General features: G+C 52.8%; 1 protein-coding gene across 1 annotated transcript in view; it reads right to left on the reverse strand.

Moving 5' to 3' along the window:
- Nucleotides 1-16932, reverse strand: part of COQ8A (coenzyme Q8A) — a 40625-nt gene extending 23693 nt beyond the window's left edge. The window contains exon 1 of the mRNA XM_070401333.1: nt 16852-16932. The gene's annotated coding sequence lies outside the window, so the exon portion shown is untranslated. The remainder of the gene's footprint in view (nt 1-16851) is intronic.
- Nucleotides 16933-17362: the final 430 nt, after the last annotated feature.

Here is a 17362-nt window from a genome sequence, read left to right on the forward strand (position 1 = left end):
TTTTTTTTTTTTTTTAAATATATTTTATTGATTTTTTTACAGAGAGGAAGGGAGAGAGGTAGAGAGTTAGAAACATCGATGAGAGAGACATCGATCAGCTGCCTCCTGCACATCTCCCACTGGGGATGTGCCCGCAACCCAGGTACATGCCCTTGACCGGAATCGAACCCGGGACTCTTCAGTCCGCAGCCGACGCTCTATCCACTGAGCCAAACCGGTTTCGGCTCCTTTTAACCTTTATAAACAACTGGATGACATGGAGATTACTGCCCCCGATTCTAAAGGAGAAAACCAAAGCCAGAGAGCTTAACCGACTGGCCGAAGTCATTCAGCTTCTGGAGGGTGGCCTTGGGCCTGATCCTGGCCCTTGTCTGCCCACCACTCCGTACTGCCTCCCCAAGCTCTTGGCCTCTGACTGTGAGGGCACCGCTCAGACACAAGCTAAAACCAAGGTTTTTAGAAGGTGACCATCCCCTTGAAGAGACGGCAGTGAGGTAGGAGGGCAAGCCCAGCCCAACACCTGGTGCCATTTCACACCCCAGGCCTCCTCCGGGCTCTCCCACACTTGATGACTATGATAAACAAGGATGAGGCCCCCCCCCCCCCCCGCCCCCTGCCGCCAAGACGTTCTCCAATGTCAGGACTGGGAAGAGACCATGCAATCAGAGACCAAATGCAGCTGGTGCCAGCTCTCAACAACTCGGCAGCCCCTGGCCCACCCCCAACACACACAGGCACACTGTCACGTCCAGGGAGAAGCACCCTCCAAGGTCCACAGACCCAGTGAGGGAGGAGACATCAGGGACATGCGATGGCAGAGGCGGGGCCCCTGGCCACACCTTATCCGAAGGACCCTCCTGGTGGCCCAGGACCAGGCACCACATCCCACTGCCCCTGGGGTTCCCAGACACAGGCCTTCCCTTTGCTCACCTCTGAATCCAGTCCCGATGAGCAAGGCAGTCGTCTCCCATTGGCCACAAACCCCAGCAATTCCGAAACCTCTAACTCATGTCAAATCGTCCCTAAAACTTCCAAGACCTATTAATTCAGACTTTGTTTTCAGGCTTAAAACTAATTCTTCCTGAATTTCTCATCCTAGTTATCAAAACCACACACACAGTTTCCTTAGAGCGAAGCTAAGTGTTGTGGGGCTTCTCCCCACTCTAGTTTGAATGGCCCGCTGCCCGAGGGCAGGTCCATTTGAAAGATCCGTTTGGTCCTGCACAGGGCAGGGCTGGGACCCACAACCCTGTCCTCACTCTTCTGGTTTCTAAGCATGTCAGCCCTGAGCACAGCTCTGTGACAGGCTGGAACTGCACCTACTTCACACGGACACTTTTTTTAAAAGTCACCAAAGGGAAAATGTTAAATAAGTTGACCAAAAATGTTTACATTTCCCTGCATTTGGGAAATATGGTCTCTTTCAGTATCTTCCTTACTGTATTTTCCTAACTTTTTCGTTCACATATCCTACTTTCAAAGTGGCAAATAGTAAGTCACCTTAAAAAAGCACACGTTAAACGGTCACGTAGAGCCCTGACAGGCAGCTCGCTTGGTCAGAGCGCTGTCCCCGCACACCAGGCTGCAGTGCCATCTCGTTAGGGCACAGACAAGAAGCATCAGTGAATGCATGAGTAAGTAGAACAACAAATTCACGCTTCTCTCCCCATTCTTCTCTCTTTAAAATCAATTTTAAAAATTTACAAAGTACTGTTAAGTATTTCCTCCTGCCAAGACAGTTGTGTTCTCACACAGTGACCTCCCAAAGGGCATGAATCTCACCTTAAACCAGTGGTTCTCAACCTTCTGGCCCTTTAAATACAGTTCCTCATGTTGTGACCCAACCACAGAATTATTTTCGTTGCTACTTCATAACTGTAATGTTGCTACTGTTATCAATCGTCATGTAAATATCTGATATGCAGGATGGTCTTAGGCGACCCCTGTGAAAGGGTCGTTCGACCGCCAAAGGGGTCGAGACCCACAGGTTGAGAACCACTGCCTTAGACAGTGGGCACCATTGGGAGAAAGATAACTAGACCAGTGATGGCGAACCTATAACACGCATGTCAGAGGTGACACGCGAACTCATTTTTTGGTTGATTTTTCTTTGTTAAATGTTATTTAAATATATAAAATAAATATCAAAAATATGTCTTTGTTTTACTATGGTTGCAAAGATAAAAAAATTTCTATATGTGACACGGCACCAGAGTTAAGTTAGGGTTTTTCAAAATGCTGACAGGCCGAGCTCAAAAGGTTCGCCATCACTGAAATAGACCATCTCCTCTGGAAGGAAGACCCACCCGGGGAAAGACCATCACAGAACTATACCTCCAGCTCCCATAACGCAAACCCTGCTTTTCTCAAATCAACAGATGTTGCTGATCAACAGCCTATCATTCATGAGCAGATTCACATGTGAATGTGTATTTCAAAACCACAGCCTGTGTTCGAACCCCTTTGACAAAATTATTTATCTAATGCGCCGGGGCTGTACCCAAACCTCCCACACATTGCCCGGCTCAAAGTAGTGTCTACCTTCAAAAAAGCGGGGAGGGAAGGGGAACCATCGCCAGAAGAAAGTATCTTTCCAGACATTTTTGTCACCTTCTGGTTTTCAAAGACTGGGTCTCACGTGTCCTACTTCTCATGCCAGAATCCCAGCGTGACTCAGAAGTCAGCTACCCAGAAAATGGGTGGAAGCCCATCTAGGAATGCACGAGAACCAGGCACCCAGCTGCACCAGGACCTTTCATCATGATCGTAAACAAAGTTGAAAGCTCCCAAACACATGTAATACACAAATTAAAAACCTTACCCTCCCCACGATTTCATCTGTAAGTACTAGTGCAGTGATGGCGAACCTTTTGAGCTCGGCGTGCCAGCATTTTGAAAAACCCTAACTTAACTCTGGTGCCGTGTCACATATAGAAATTTTTTTATCTTTGCAACCATAGTAAAACAAAGATGTATATTTTTGATATTTATTTTATATATTTAAATGCCATTTAACAAAGAAAAATCAACCAAAAAAATGAGTTCTGTGCCACCTCTGACACGCGTGTCACAGGTTCGCCATCACTGTACTAGAGCCTCACCCCGCTGGATCCTGCTGATCTTTCACAGGTTTTCAGGACCTGGCCTGGGAGTAACAGAGGCCTGGAGCATCAGGCTCTGCGCCTACAAACAAAGTGGTGGGGGTGGGGGATGGTACTCACTGGGAAATGCCTACACGGCACCAGCACCAGAACAGTCCTTTAGTCATTTACTGAACACATGTTCGTTCCCTGCGTCTCCTCCTGGTGCTCTGGGCCAGTCTGTGCAGGTCCGCGTGAACCTGCCCTTGGCCCGGGGGCGCTCACAGCTGTGGTGGCAGGAGGCACATCTGTAATGGGCACAGACACCAGGGAGACAGCCAGGGGCCGGCTGAGGCTCCCGTGCCAGGATCGGGTGGCTGACCCGTGGGAAAGACTGCACTAGTAGCTTGGACACGGGACCCAGCTCCGCCCCTGCTGCTGGCACTAAGCATGTCACTCGTCTCTTCGTCTGTCAGGCGGAGAGCACTTTGGGTGACTGGCCAGGCCGTTTCTGGTCCTAACGTGCTAAAGTGCTTCAAAGGAAGCGAATAAAGATGCTGCCTAGAGAGAGAACAAACTGGAATGCATGCAGCTCACCACTCGCCAGGGATAGGGACTGAGAGAGACGCACAGGCAGTCCCCTGGCAGGGGAGTCCTCAGGCTCAGAGGAAGTTTTCCTGTTGAACTATCTCATTCATGTTGGAGAACAGAGTCATAAAGTGCTGCCGACCGGGCCAGATACGGTAACATGCCGCGGCAGAAAAGCGAGCCGTGTTCCTTTTACAAAATAAATCTAACAGGCAATCCTGACAGGCATAAGGCAGAGGAAGGCATCGTCTATTTTTCCACTCGGTACCCACACGGGGAAACTTACCTGGGGGGAGGGTTCCATACACACCCCAAGTCCCCCTTTCACAGCCAGAACTCACCATCTGTCACTTGTCTCTTCTTACAGGTGACAGCAAGCCAGGAATGGTGTGAATGTACTAAGCCACAGTTCAATCCCCTCCGTGCTCTAGTCGGGCCAACCCAATTCTCCGCAGGCCTCTGCACAGGAGCACACTGGCTTTCCAACTCAAACATCACCTCTTCTGGGAAGCCCTCGCCAACACGTGCCACTCCTAAACCCCATCCAGGCGCCCCCAGCACCGTTCTTACTCCATCCTAGCAGTGACCACACTCAAAATCTGCCTGTGTAACTGTTTCTCCACCGGGGCTGTCAGCAGAGAAGGCAAGGACCACACCAGTCTTTCTGCCTCTGTATCTCCAGTGCCTGGTACTAGGCTAGCCACAGAGCAGCAGGAGGTAACACCTGTTGTTAAATGAGCTCAGCTGGTCTCAGGTTAAGAGAGCCTTGCCAATGCTGGGACTGGCTCTGCCTGCTTGCAGCTCTTAATCTACACAGGAAATTAAAGGCCTCATAGGAGCCTGGTCTGAGGCAGGTTCTCACACTTTAGTGAGCATCAGAATCACCCAGGGGACTGGTTAAAGCACAGGCTGCTGCCCCCCCTCCTTCCCCTACCCTCACCCCCACTCCCACACCCGTTTCTGGTCCTACAGGTCTAGGGCAGGGCCTGAAAATCTGCATTGCTAATGAAGTCCCAGGTGCAGCTGCAGCGGATGGTCCTGGGAACTTTCCTTGAGAACCCTGCTCTGGAGGAAGAGGGGGGAGGGAGCACAGGTGGCCCACACTCGGGGCCAGGCCCCACATCTACACAGAGGTCCTTTCCTAGGAGTTTCTCCCCGGTAACTCCTCCCCAGAAGTCTGGCTTTACCCTTAAGGGCAAACCGTCCACCTACTCCTTCCTTTCCCATTTCCCTTCAAGAAACTGAAAACAGACATAAAAAATGAATGAGCTTAAAGACAATGAGCCACAGAGCCAGGCACCAAGGCCTCTGAAGACGTCCCTCCCAGCATTCCTCAGCACGGACTGTTCAACGATCTTCAGGAGGCCCTCAGGTAGGGGTTCCCAAGTGGCCTTCTGACCCAACACCGCCAAGAACAATCTATTTTTTTAAATATATTTTTATGGATTTCAGAGAGGATGGGAGAGGGAGAGATAGAAACATCAATAATGAGAGAGAATCATTGATTGGCTGCCTCCTGCACACCCCCTATTGGGGATCGAGCTTGCAATCCCGGGCATGTGCCCTTAACCGGAATCGAACCCAGGACCCTCCGCAGGCCAACGCTCTATCCACTGAGTGATTTATTCATGCCAGCCATTGCCCTAAACCAGTGGTCGGCAAACTCATTAGTCAACAGAGCCAAATATCAACAGTACAACGATTGAAATTTCTTTTGAGAGCCAAATCTTTAAAACTTAAACTATATAGGTAGGTACACTGTTATGAACTTAATTAGGGTACTCCTAAGGCTTAGGAAGAGCCACACTCAAGGGGCCAAAGAGCCGTATGTGGCTTGCGAGCCGCAGTTTGCCGACCACGGCAGGGCAAGAACAATCTTTTTTACTTTGGGCATGAACATTCTCAATTCCTAGCTTTCATGGGCACTGAAAAGTTCCTTTACACGCTTGAAATTTTTCTTTTACTAAGAAAAAAGGAAACACCAGCTGACAGCTTCCTCCAAGGACTCAAGAACGCATGTGTTACAGAAAAGACTTCACCTTCTGCACCAACCCGTAAGTCTCTGCAGATGTGCTCTTCACCTCGGCCTTCACAATCCCACACCCGGGCCATCACTCAAATATCTCAGCCAACTCCAGGCTTCTATCTAGTAAGGTCTGGCCTCTGGGTCTCTGTCAGCAAGTTCAGAAATATCCTAATATGCTATCAATTTTCAAAGGCAACTGAGGACATGAGAAAGAACCCAGGAGAGAGAGAATATCTGTCCTTCCCATCAGCTGGCCCTAGCCCAGGCGGTGAGTCAAGCCTTCACAGTGGGAAACAGGCCTCCAGTCATTCATTCCCCACAGCGCGAGTCACCTCCAGAATGTCCCAAACCTTCCCGTCTACAGAAAATCCTCGTTCCCCTTCTCCCAGGCCAACCTGCCTAATAATTATCCAAGAATCCTGACAAAATCTGTCAAACTGCATTTCCTTAAAAAATAAAAAGTAGGTATGATAATTCAGTTATAGGAATGTAAGCCACAACATTGTGTAAGATTGATTATGTGAATAGTGATATATCTATAGGTCAGAATGCTATGCAGCCATTTAAGATGACACTATGAAAGGTGTTCACTGACAAATGAGAAAGTTTATTATATATTCCCGTGTGAAAAAGAAAAAGCAGATTACAAAATAGTATTATCCTTCCTTTTGGAGAGAGGGAGGGAGGGAGATGGATGATAGAGCATGTGAGAAGCAGTCAGTGGTTTTCTCTGAGTGGTGGTCATAATAGATCCTTTTTACTTTCTTCATATTTTCTATAATATTCTACAAAGAGGATGTACTACTTTTATAATAGAAAATATATAAAATAATCTTAAATATTTGTTATTAAAATAAAAAACACAAGCAAACACACAACTGTGTAGTTGTAAGAAACTGTCCAGGTCCTAAGTATCTGTTCCAGGAGGAATAGGTGAGGGCCAGACAGCAGTTCAGAAAGCTATAAATAATGCTCTCCACACCCTTGTTTAGCCACCAAACTTCATCAGAAGACAACTGCCCCTAGAGGCCGCCAGGAAGATGGAACATGGCCACCCCACTTCGGGGAAAGAGGCTCAACTGCCCTTCTCAGAAACTGGTGAGAAAATCACTTGGCACAGGCAGGCAGCAGGTCCAACGCTGGCCCCTGTGTTAAAAGACAGAAACCATTAATGGGTACTCTCCGCCCCCCCCCCAAAAAATAGGGTCCTAGTTTAGAATAATGTAGTAAGTGCAGTGACCACATTTTTTTGCAGCGAAGTTAAGACATGTAATATGCCTAGGGTTCTTCCAGGTCAGGGTCAGCAAACCATGACCCTCAGTCAAGTCCAGCCCTGCTGCCTGTTTTGTAAATCAGTATTTGTTGGGACACAAACCTGCTTGTTCACTTATGTACTGTCTACATCTCATTCATCTACACATGTATTATCTATTGCTGTTTGGGGGGGTTGTTGGTTTGTTTTTAGCTATAACAGCAGAGTTGAACAGATGCAAGAGAGACCTAAAAAATCCCCACAGCCTTAAATATTTACTATGTGGCCCTTTATAGGGAGTTTGTTGACCTCTATTGTAGGACAACAGAAAAGATATAACCAGAACTGTACCAGGAAATCTGGAAAGGTCACTAGAGTTGTATCAGAACAGCCCATCAAGGCTGAAATCCCCAATTACATCTCTGCTCCTGCCCCCCACCCCTCCCACCCCCGGAGCTGGGCTCACCTCACCAGACACAGAGCTGCGCACCCCCAGGGGCCCCCAGGCTACAGCCTGACAAGGGGAGCAGGCTCCCTGGTGACTACCTTTTACTGGGTCACCCAGGTCAGGGCAGCCCCTAAATGCTGCTCATGAAGGGGTCAGGTCTGGGGAGTGTGAGGGGTGTCAGACGCCAACTTCCTTTCCATCTCTACTCCCTCCTTCTGCCGCTTCAGGAGGCTCACAGCCATAGTCTTGCCTCCCCCTAAACTGACAAATGCCACTGTGGGTCCACAGGCTGAATCTGAGTAGATATAAATCATCCCCCATCTAACCGACCCTTCACTGGTGCACTTCCACTGTGTCCCTCACAAGAGCCCCTGCGAGGCAAGCCCCAGGTGTGTGCCTGGGAAACTGAGTCAGGGTCAGAGGGAGAGGCACAGGCCCACAGGGTGAACACTGCTGCCTCCACCCTAAGCCCACAGAGGGCCCTACCGCAGGGCATGAAGACTTCCTGGGGAGCCACATGACTGGCCTGTCTGCCCTGGTCCACACAGACCCCCACACGGGTCTGAAATTGCAGTCCCTGGATGGCCCAGATGGGGTAAAGTTAAAGATCTTGAAATGAGGAGAGTATCCACGTGGGCCCAATGTAATCACAGGGTCTGTATGAGAGGCTGGAAGACCAGAATCAGAAGAAGACATGAGAGCCCTGGCCGGTTTGGCTCAGTGGACAGAGCGTCAGCCTGCGAACGGAAAAGTCCCAGGTTCCATTCCGGTCAAGGGCACATGCCTGGTTTGCAGGCTCAATCCCCAGTGGGGGGCGTGCAGGAGGCACCCAATCAATGATTCTCTCTCATCACTGATGTTTCTCTCTCTCTCTCCTTCTCCCTTCCTCTCTGAAATCAATAAAAATATACTTTAAAAAAAAGATGAAGACATGAGAGCAGCAGAGGTTAGAGGAAGGGATGCAGGCTACCTACAGAAAAAAAACGAGCCCCGCTGGCACCTTGATTTTAGCCCATGGAGACCCATTACCGACTTCTGACCTACAGAACTGTAAAATAATAAACCTGTGTAAACCACCAGGCTAATGATAATTTGTTACAGCAGCAACTGGAAACTAATACAGTGGCTATTTTTTAAAGGCCCATCATTGGGTTGGAAGAGGGGTTATATCCTGAAATAATTTCCAGATCATTTTTCTAAAATAACTTGGTTCGGTCACCACCACCCTCCCCAAACAGTACTGACTGCCAACCAAGTGCCAGGCGCTGCTAGGTGCTAGAATACCCATGGTCAGCTCAAAACACATTCTTGTTCTTGACGACAGAGTCCTGCTGGCTTTCAGTATAAATATGTCTCATGCTCCTACAAGCCTCTTTCCCAAGTTCAGTTCAACATTCACGCCATTGCTGAGCATTTATTAATGCCAGGCTATCCCACAATGTCCCAGTAAGAGCCTCCACTCTGAAAATACCATCACATTCGTTTTCACATTCTTAATTTTCCACAACACGCTTACCTCAGATTTAATAGTTGAATGCAATAGTATTAATAACAAGAACTATCATTATTTTTTTTTTTTTTACCATTAGCCAAGTTTTATTTCAACGTTTTTTCTGCTCATAAATGGCTCTGAAAAAGCTGATATGCAAGAGGCTAACCCACTGCTGTCTAAAGGCAACGACGCGGCCACTGAGAATGTGGCTTGGACAAGAGGCTCTGCTGAGTCTCCCCCACGAGGGGGCGGGGCAGAGGAAGAAATAAACATTAGCTCTGTCCTCCCATGTATTATTATTAAAGTGTGTGCCTACCACTTTATATTGCTCCTAATCCTCCAACAACCCTAAGAGGTATTATTGTCCCCATCTGCTGATGAGATAAAACAGTCAGGGGAAGAAATATCCTTTAAGTCCCAAAGCGTCAGGTGCTGGCCTATCCCTGCCTGTCTGATGCCAGGCAGCTAAGAGATAAGACACCTGCCCCCGGGTCAATAACATTTTTTAAAATAAATAGTCACTCTCCCTGAGACACACAAGGTCCATACCGACTGCAGAAAATTATGAGTCATAAAAACCCTGGAGCTGGCTGGGCTCTCCAAGGCCATCTGGCCCTGTGCAGAGCTCCTGAGCACCGGGGCTCCTAGAGAGAGCGGAAGTCTCTCCCCAGTTCCATACGCCCCAAGTGTCTGGCACTGTGCCTCGTCCACACCAGGAGCTTAATGCCCATAGGCATCCTGGGTGCTCCCGAGCTCATCAAGCTCTCCCACCTAGAACCCAGAACCAGACACCCAGGGGTGCCGAGCATCAGGGAAATGTTCTTCCTTTCTGCCACCACCCTGAGACATCCCAGCCTTCCATGCAGAGCCACAGGCAGCAGCAGCAGCCCCCCCGTTTTACAAGGTGGGGGCAGGAGAGAGAGAATGGAGGAATCGTGACTGTCATAGGAGCAGGGCCAGATCAGTTACCAGTCTGCCGGCGGTGCCCGCTCAGGCACTAGGAGTTGGGCAGTGAGGGGGGCGGTGCCCATACAGGTTGAGGTTCCTCCACTGCTTCCACTTCTCTCCACTCCTTGCTTGTAAGAGGACTGAGAGGGGGAAAGACGGCAGGCCTGGTCCTGTGACAGTGAATTCCATGCAGGCCTGACCAGGAAACAGCAGACCTGGCCCATGGTAAAACGGTGCCCAGCCTTTTCTTTACCAAGTGTTGGCTGTAAACACGTTAGAGAGCAAGAGCCACACACGTTGTTTTAATCTCAGAAAGATATGAGATATTTGCTCCAGCACCTGTCAAACAGTAACCACCTGCGGTCACGGGGCAATCTATGCCTACCTTCACCCTCCCGAGCCAGGACGGGCGCCAGAGAGAAATGCACCGGGCAGAGCACAAACACTGACCCAGGCTCTGGGCTTTAAAGCTGTGAACAGTCCCCAGGGCCTCTCGTCCAGCCCAGTTGGTAGGAACGTGGCCGCCAGGCCCTCTAGTTCCCAGACATGAGGAGTGCGATGAGGCTGCTGGACGGACAGCAGGCTGGGTGCGGAGCCCACACCGGGCAACAGCCCATGTGCCCTCAGGCACACCGCTCTCCTCTCTGGGCCTGCATTTCCTCATTTCCTCAAGCGTGGAACGAGGCCACTGACCTAGACAATCACCAGTTCCCAGAGGTTAGGACTCCATCGTGTATCCCTAAAGTGCAGAAGGTTTGATTTAACAGGCGTCTAGAAAGAGTAACGCTCAAAAGAATTCAAGTACTGACCCTTCTAGACATTCCATAACAATAGCAAATGGGGAGGGCAGACCCTGCTTCCCTGGGTGGGGAGAGGGACTCACAGGGCATCTCAGGAAACAGACCTCTGGGGAAGTCCAGCGCGAGGGTGCAGAGGCAGAGAGCAAGGAAGGGGCGGCCCCTCTCACACAACCTTCTCTTCACACCCACACCCTCATTCACTGCCCTGCCAGGAACAATCAGCTCCGCAGAGGCTGGCAGACCCAGGACCCAGGGCACCGAAGGCAGGACACCAACCTGGCTTTCTCTTCCAGCTCCACCCCAGCCCACCCTGCCCCACTCACTCCGATCAGAGGGCCTCACTCCTTCTAGAGCTGACCTGTTTCCCTCCAAAACAGAGGCAACCAGATGTGAGCACGCTCAAACCCTTGGCCTACATCTCAGACCGCCCCGCAGCCTGGCCTCCCCATCCTCTCCTCCCCACACTGATGGCACCCTCCTCCCTCCTCCGCTAGGACCCTGCCCCTCCCCGTTTTTCCTTTGCCCTCCATCTCTCCGTCCACAACATCCTCCACCTCCGCCCACAACCTTCTCTAGTGTTCCCACCCCAATGTGCTTCCCCTTCAGCCTCATCCTGGCCAACCTCTCCCAGGGATAGAGTGCACTTCCCATCTTTCCTTAACCCAGCACACTGTCTGGCCCCACCCCAAACCCTCCCCTTGTGATACTCACAACAGCCACCTGATGGCTCAATACACCTGAGGCCACCCCAACACCACCCTCCTCAGCATTTCCTGCTGGCCCCACACATTCCCCTAAACCCTCTCCATGGTTCCATGACTCACTCTCACCCCCCATCTGGGATTCCTTCGCCAGTTCCTCTTCCTCAGAGCCCCCAGCCTGGTCCTGGCCCCATCCTCCCTGCTCATCTACACTGTCCCCTGGGCTGCTCCATGGGTGATAGCAACGCTTCCCCAAGGCTCTGCATCCCGTTCTCAGGCCAAGCAGGCCATCTCAACACTGAACCAATTCATTCCAGAACAAGCCCCGTTTATGCACACATCACATCACCCCTCAGAATCCCACAGGCACCATGAAGGGGCCCAGGAGAACGTGGGGGGTGAGGGGATGTTCTACACCGTGACTGTGGTGATGGTTATGTGACTATAGGCATTTGTCAAACTACAGCACCTTACACTGGGAAGAGTGAATGTACGTATGCAATTACATCTGAGTAAAGTAAGATGGAGGAAAATCCCGCAGCCCCTCAACCCCTACGTATCTAAAACTAACATCACCATTACCCCAGCCAGCTCTTCCTCCTCCCGCCCGCACCTCTGTTTTCAGCAGTGACACCACCCATACACACCCAAAAAGCTCCTCCTCCCAACTAGAAATCTCAGTTTAGAAATCCTATCTGCATAGATGTATATTCTCTTGAATCTGTGCCTTGCATTCCACCTCCCCCACCCCCTCCTGGGACTCAGGCCACCCTCACTTCTCACAAAGCACCTCCCTGGGCTCCCTCCCTGTCCACCCTGACCTGCCTTCAACCCTCTGCACACACCTGCTGGCCGCAGTGCCCTCCCCACAGCAATGCCCCTGCTTGGGCCTCGGCTCTAGAGCTCTTCTCTCCCTGGAAACCTCACTCTTCCTTCAGGCTCCAGCTCCCAGGCCTCCCAGTAGGAAGCTGCTTTCCCAGCCCTTTTCCACCAGCATCAGCACCCACTCCACCTGGGTTCCCACAGCTGAGAACCTAAAAGGTCCTTGCAGTCTGCCCTATAACCACACTCTCTCCCCGGCCCACAGTGCACACAGGGCAGGGAGCTGCCTCCCAGAGCCCTCCAGGCTGTAGCTGGACTGGCGAGTGAGTTGTAGGGGCTCAGGAACACTTTCTGGCCTGACCTGAAGTGACAGCTAAAGTGACCAGGAGCACTAAGCCAAGCCCTCCTGACCCCACTGCCGAGATCAAATGTAACAGGACCACAGCTGGCAGCAATGCTGCTCGGACTGACCTACACTCCTCAGGGCAGATCACACAGGCTGCTTCACCCCCATGTGCTCCCTGCCCAGCCCCCTACTGCTCCCCACTCCCACCCTTCAGCCAGACTGCACTCACCCCATCCCCAGGCGCTCACCTACCCCCGGCCTTTGTTCCAAGAGCCTGCTGCCTGGACCAATGCTACTCAGCGTGGCTCTTGGACTGATATTGTCAACCTCCGTAACAGGAATAAGCACTTAGAAACTTTTACAGCAATTTAGTGTTGCCATGCAGGTCTTCCTGCGTCTCGAAAAAGCATTCATCTGCAACAAATTGAGGTGGGGGGGAATAAAACCTGTTCCTTTACCAGAGTCTGGGAAGCACTGGCCCCTTACTCCCACCCCAAACTTCCGCCTCTTCCTACTGAAATCCTGCTCATCCTCAGGAGCCCAGCTACCATGCCTTCTCCTTCCAGAAGCCTTTGCAGCCCTAGCCAGTTTGGCTCAGTGAATAGAGTGTCGGCCTGCAGACCAAAGAGCCCTGGGTTCGATTCTGGTCAAGGGCACATACCTCGATTGTAGGCTCCTCCCAGCCCAACCAGAGGCAACCAATTGATATGTTTCTCTCACATTGATATCTCTCTCTCTCTCTCTCTCTCTCTCTCTCTGTCTTTCCCTCTCTCTTCCACTCTCTCTGAAAATCAATGGAAAATATCCTTGGGTGAGGATTAGAATAAATAAATAAAAATAAATAATTTTTAAAAAGAAGCCTTTGCAGTGTCCATCAGTTAGAAGTGTCTGACCCAGCGTCCCTCGTCCACACCACACCAAGGTGACACCCCTTACTACGACTGCCTGAGGTCGGGGACCCAAGTCTTACTCACTGTTCTATTCCCACTGCCATGTTTAGGCAGACAATCAGCCGATATCTGTTCAACGAGGAGGAACAAATAGGAGAATTGAAACAATGAGGAGGATCTGTTTAACCAGATCCACCCGCCATCTCAGTGGGCTTTTCTTCAAGGGCAGGATGTGGGGGGCACCGACCCTGAGGGCACACAGGGAATTTTCAGGTTTGGACCAGACGCTGCGCCTCTTCCCCAGCCCAGATGGGAATAGGAGGAATTTTTTTGTTTTTAATGCAAGTCGATGGCTCCTGAGACAAGAACTCAGTCACTATTCAATTTCAACAGATTCTACAATACCCTGAAATGGCCATTTGAGTGAAAACACATGCACACACTAAAAATAAATCACACCCAAGTATGAAGAGCAAAAGGAGATTTTCAGAGTTAGTTCCAACTTTCGATATTCTGTGGGACCCAGACCTCAAAACTAAGGGTCAAGGGCTCAAACAATATGCTGGTGGACAGGCCGATGGATGCCCACTCGAGTTTGCAAAGGGTGGAGAGATGCCCCCTCAGGTCCCACCTAGATTCCCCTCACTCTGCACCAGCAGAGCCCACCCTTCCCGCAGTTGCACCTGCAGGAGCTGGGCCTCATCCCCCACTCCCTTCCGCGGCTCTCGCAGTTCCCAGGCCGCTGTTTAGCGGGAATGCTGGAACTATTTCCAGACAACACTGTCAGATCAAGACAACTGTCTACCTAAATATTCCTGTCTAATTTTGCACACAGCTCTTGTTTCAACTAACAAAGATAATGACTCAGTGTCCGTGGCTCCTGACGGAAAATTATCCTGCTAAGTTTGGAGCTTCCCAATAATAGACTTTTTTAAACGTCTTTTTGAGGAAGGAGAAGTGAACTCCCTGTCTAGATGCTTCTCTACAAGCAACAAAGGGCAAGAAAGACCCCCTCACTAACCAAGGAGTGTTATGGGAAAATCCTAACACATCCCCACAGGGCTGACTGACAACAAGAAAGGGAAATTCACGGTAGGCACTTGGGATGTTTTTCTCTGCCCTGTACAATAATCACCTGTTTTTCAGCTTTTTCTGCATTCCATCCACTTAGGACTCAGAAATTTGGGGCATAAATTCTGGCTTACTGGTAGACTGAAGGCAAAATCTAGACTCAGAATTACAGTATCTTTCTCTGCATGAAAGAAAGGGCTCACTGTCTCTGACACGGATGCTTCGAAGAATCAACTATAAAAGACCTGCACAAACTATACAGGTGTCCATGCTGCACCACTGCACTCCGGGAGGCCTGTCCCAGGGAGGGGCACGTGGTACATTTAAACAGACCCACACGTATGTTTCCAGGCACCTCCTCCCTGCAGGTGCACGCCTGACCCCTCCCATATCACAAGACACAGGGACGTCTTCCTAGAATGTGAGGCTGAGCGAGCATCACCTTGGAAAAGCCGCCTGCGGAGAACTGAGTCGGCCCTTCTGCCTGCATTCCGGCAGCTTCGACTGGTTTGCTCAGGATTTAAAAGCTGCCCCACGGTTATCTCTCATGCATATCTCCAGTCTGGCAAAATCCCGAAAGGCTGCAACCACCAGTCTTCCACTTCTTTTGCACTCGGGACCCGCCGGCCACTGCCATGCATGCAGCGGGCACGGCAACAGCCCAGGGCTTCTGCCCCCCATCCCTCACTACCTTCCCCGGGAGCAGGGCTGGGGTCCCCTTTAAAGCCCCGTCCACACAGTTTAGGGCAGAGGCCACCACCCAGTTCCTAAACCTCTCAGGTCCTAGGAGCCTCTTTTAGAGTCTGACCTCAGTGGTTCTCCAGGAGGGCGCTGCTGTCCTCCGAGCTATTTTGGGCTGTCACAGCCCGTGTGTGTGGTGGGGACTCCTAGTACCTCGCAGACACAGGCCGGGGACCTGCTACTCATCCCACAATGCACAGGTCACCTCCCATCACAGCCATCCGGCCCGAAATGTCAAGTCCGGGGAGGAGGATCCCGTCTTAGGTGGCACACAGGGACGGCCACCGCTTCTCCGGAGTTGCCCGAGGTCTCGCCAAAAACTACAACCGCCCTGCACCACCTGCAGCCTGCAGCCATCGCCAGCACCAGCGCCTCACAGACAAGGGGCTGCTCCCCGAACCACCGCCTCCCCCCTGGGCCTCTCCTGTTAGGTCGGAGAGAGCCCAGGATCGGATACATGCAGACATGTGATGAGACAATGGACTCCCCCTGGAATTTCTCACAGATCAACGTGCCAAACACAGATAGCGGCTTCTTCTCCCTGAATCCACATACCCCCACACAGATGCTGACTCCTTCCTGAATACCTTGCTGACCCCCTGCAGCTGAAGCTTCCTCAACTGAATACCTCAGCTCATGTCCCCGCCCCTCACCCAACCGCGGTATAAAAACAGCGCCCCCCTCCATGTTGGCGTGAATCCACGTGCCCTGTCTTTGGGGGTACGTGGGTCTCCCGGGGACGCAGAATAAACTTTCCTTTCCTTTCTTTTCTGATTCACTGGACTCTCTGTTTCTGGCGCCGCCTCCTGAGCCACCTAACCTAACATCTCCCAGGAGAAGGGCCCTCCTGCCAGCCTGACCCCCAGCCGGAGCAGGACAGCTGGCCGCGGGCACCAGTGCCTGCTGCAATCCTCTGGCACAGGGGAGCTGGCATGCCCAGCTCTGTGGCCTCCTGCCACGCACAGCCTGGCCCCCGCGAGCAGGGAGGGCGGACACGCTCCCCCCGGGAGCCTGACCTCTCACCGGGCGGACAGACGGACGGACGGGCCCCAGTCCTGCCCCCAGGCACCTGGGAGAACGGGCCTGGGTTTGGCAGAGGGGGCGGGAGGCCAGAGAAAGGCAATTAAGCCCAAACCCGAGCAGCAGCAGGAGGGGCCCAACAAAAGGGAGCGGGAGAAAGGACCAAAAGTCACCCCAAACCCCGCTATGGACCCCTCCCTCCAGCGGGCTCGGGTCAGGAGTCAAGGCTCGGACCCGGATCTGCAGCCAGGCCCGTCAGAGCCGCCGAACCAGCGCCGAGGGGTCCGGGAGGGAAGAGAAATCCCACCACGAGGGAAGGGGCGCGGGGAGCTGCCTGCAGACAAAGAGACACGACGCGGGGCAGCGGGTCGGGGGCCTGCTCGGCGCCTTCCGGACACCCGGGTCCGGCCGCCGCGCTCGGCCCTCCCGGAGGCAGGCCCGCGGGCTGGGGGGCGCGGGGTGGGCGACGTCCGCCGGGCCCCCACCCTGCACCGAGGCGCGAGCCCGCCCCCGCGGCCAGTGAAAGTCGCCCCAGGGGAAGGCGCGCGGCCCCTGGGGGAGGACGCCAGGGCGGCCCCGCACTGGCCGCAGGCACGCGGCGCAGGGCCGGCGGGCGGCATCCTTACCCCGAGGCAGGAAGCTGGGCCGCGGTCACCTTCGCGCCGCCTCTGCGCGCCCGAAGTGTTTACCAGCTCGCCCGCGCCGGGAGACCAGCGCCGACCGCCCCGGGGAGCCCCGCCCCCGCGCTGCTCCCATTGGCTGCGCCGCCGTCGCCGGCCGAACGCCGCGCAGAGCGGAGGAGCGTGCTCGATCCGTGCACTCGGCCCGCGGCCAATCAGAATCGAGGGCGGAACGAGAGCAGCCAATGGGAGGCCTCCCAGCGCGCGGGGCCCTCTCTTTCTTCTCCCCGCTGCCCTTTCCCCCAGTTCGGGAAGCCCGCTCCGGGCCGGAATGTGGGGCTGGTGGCCGGCGCGTGCGCCCGAGAGCCGGCCCTTCCTGGCGGCGAGGCCCCGGACGAGGCCGCGGTGGGCCGCCTCCTGCCGCCGCCTGCTCTCCCGGCACCGAGCGGGCCTGGAAGGGAGGCGGCGGGAGGAGGAGCCGGGGCTGCAGAGAACGCGACTCGGGACCGGCGAGGCC

The sequence above is a fragment of the Myotis yumanensis genome, unplaced genomic scaffold (genome assembly GCF_028538775.1).
Source record: "Myotis yumanensis isolate MYYU_CA2020_CCGP unplaced genomic scaffold, mMyoYum1.0.hap1 SCAF_22, whole genome shotgun sequence".
Taxonomy (NCBI): Eukaryota; Metazoa; Chordata; class Mammalia; order Chiroptera; family Vespertilionidae; genus Myotis; species Myotis yumanensis.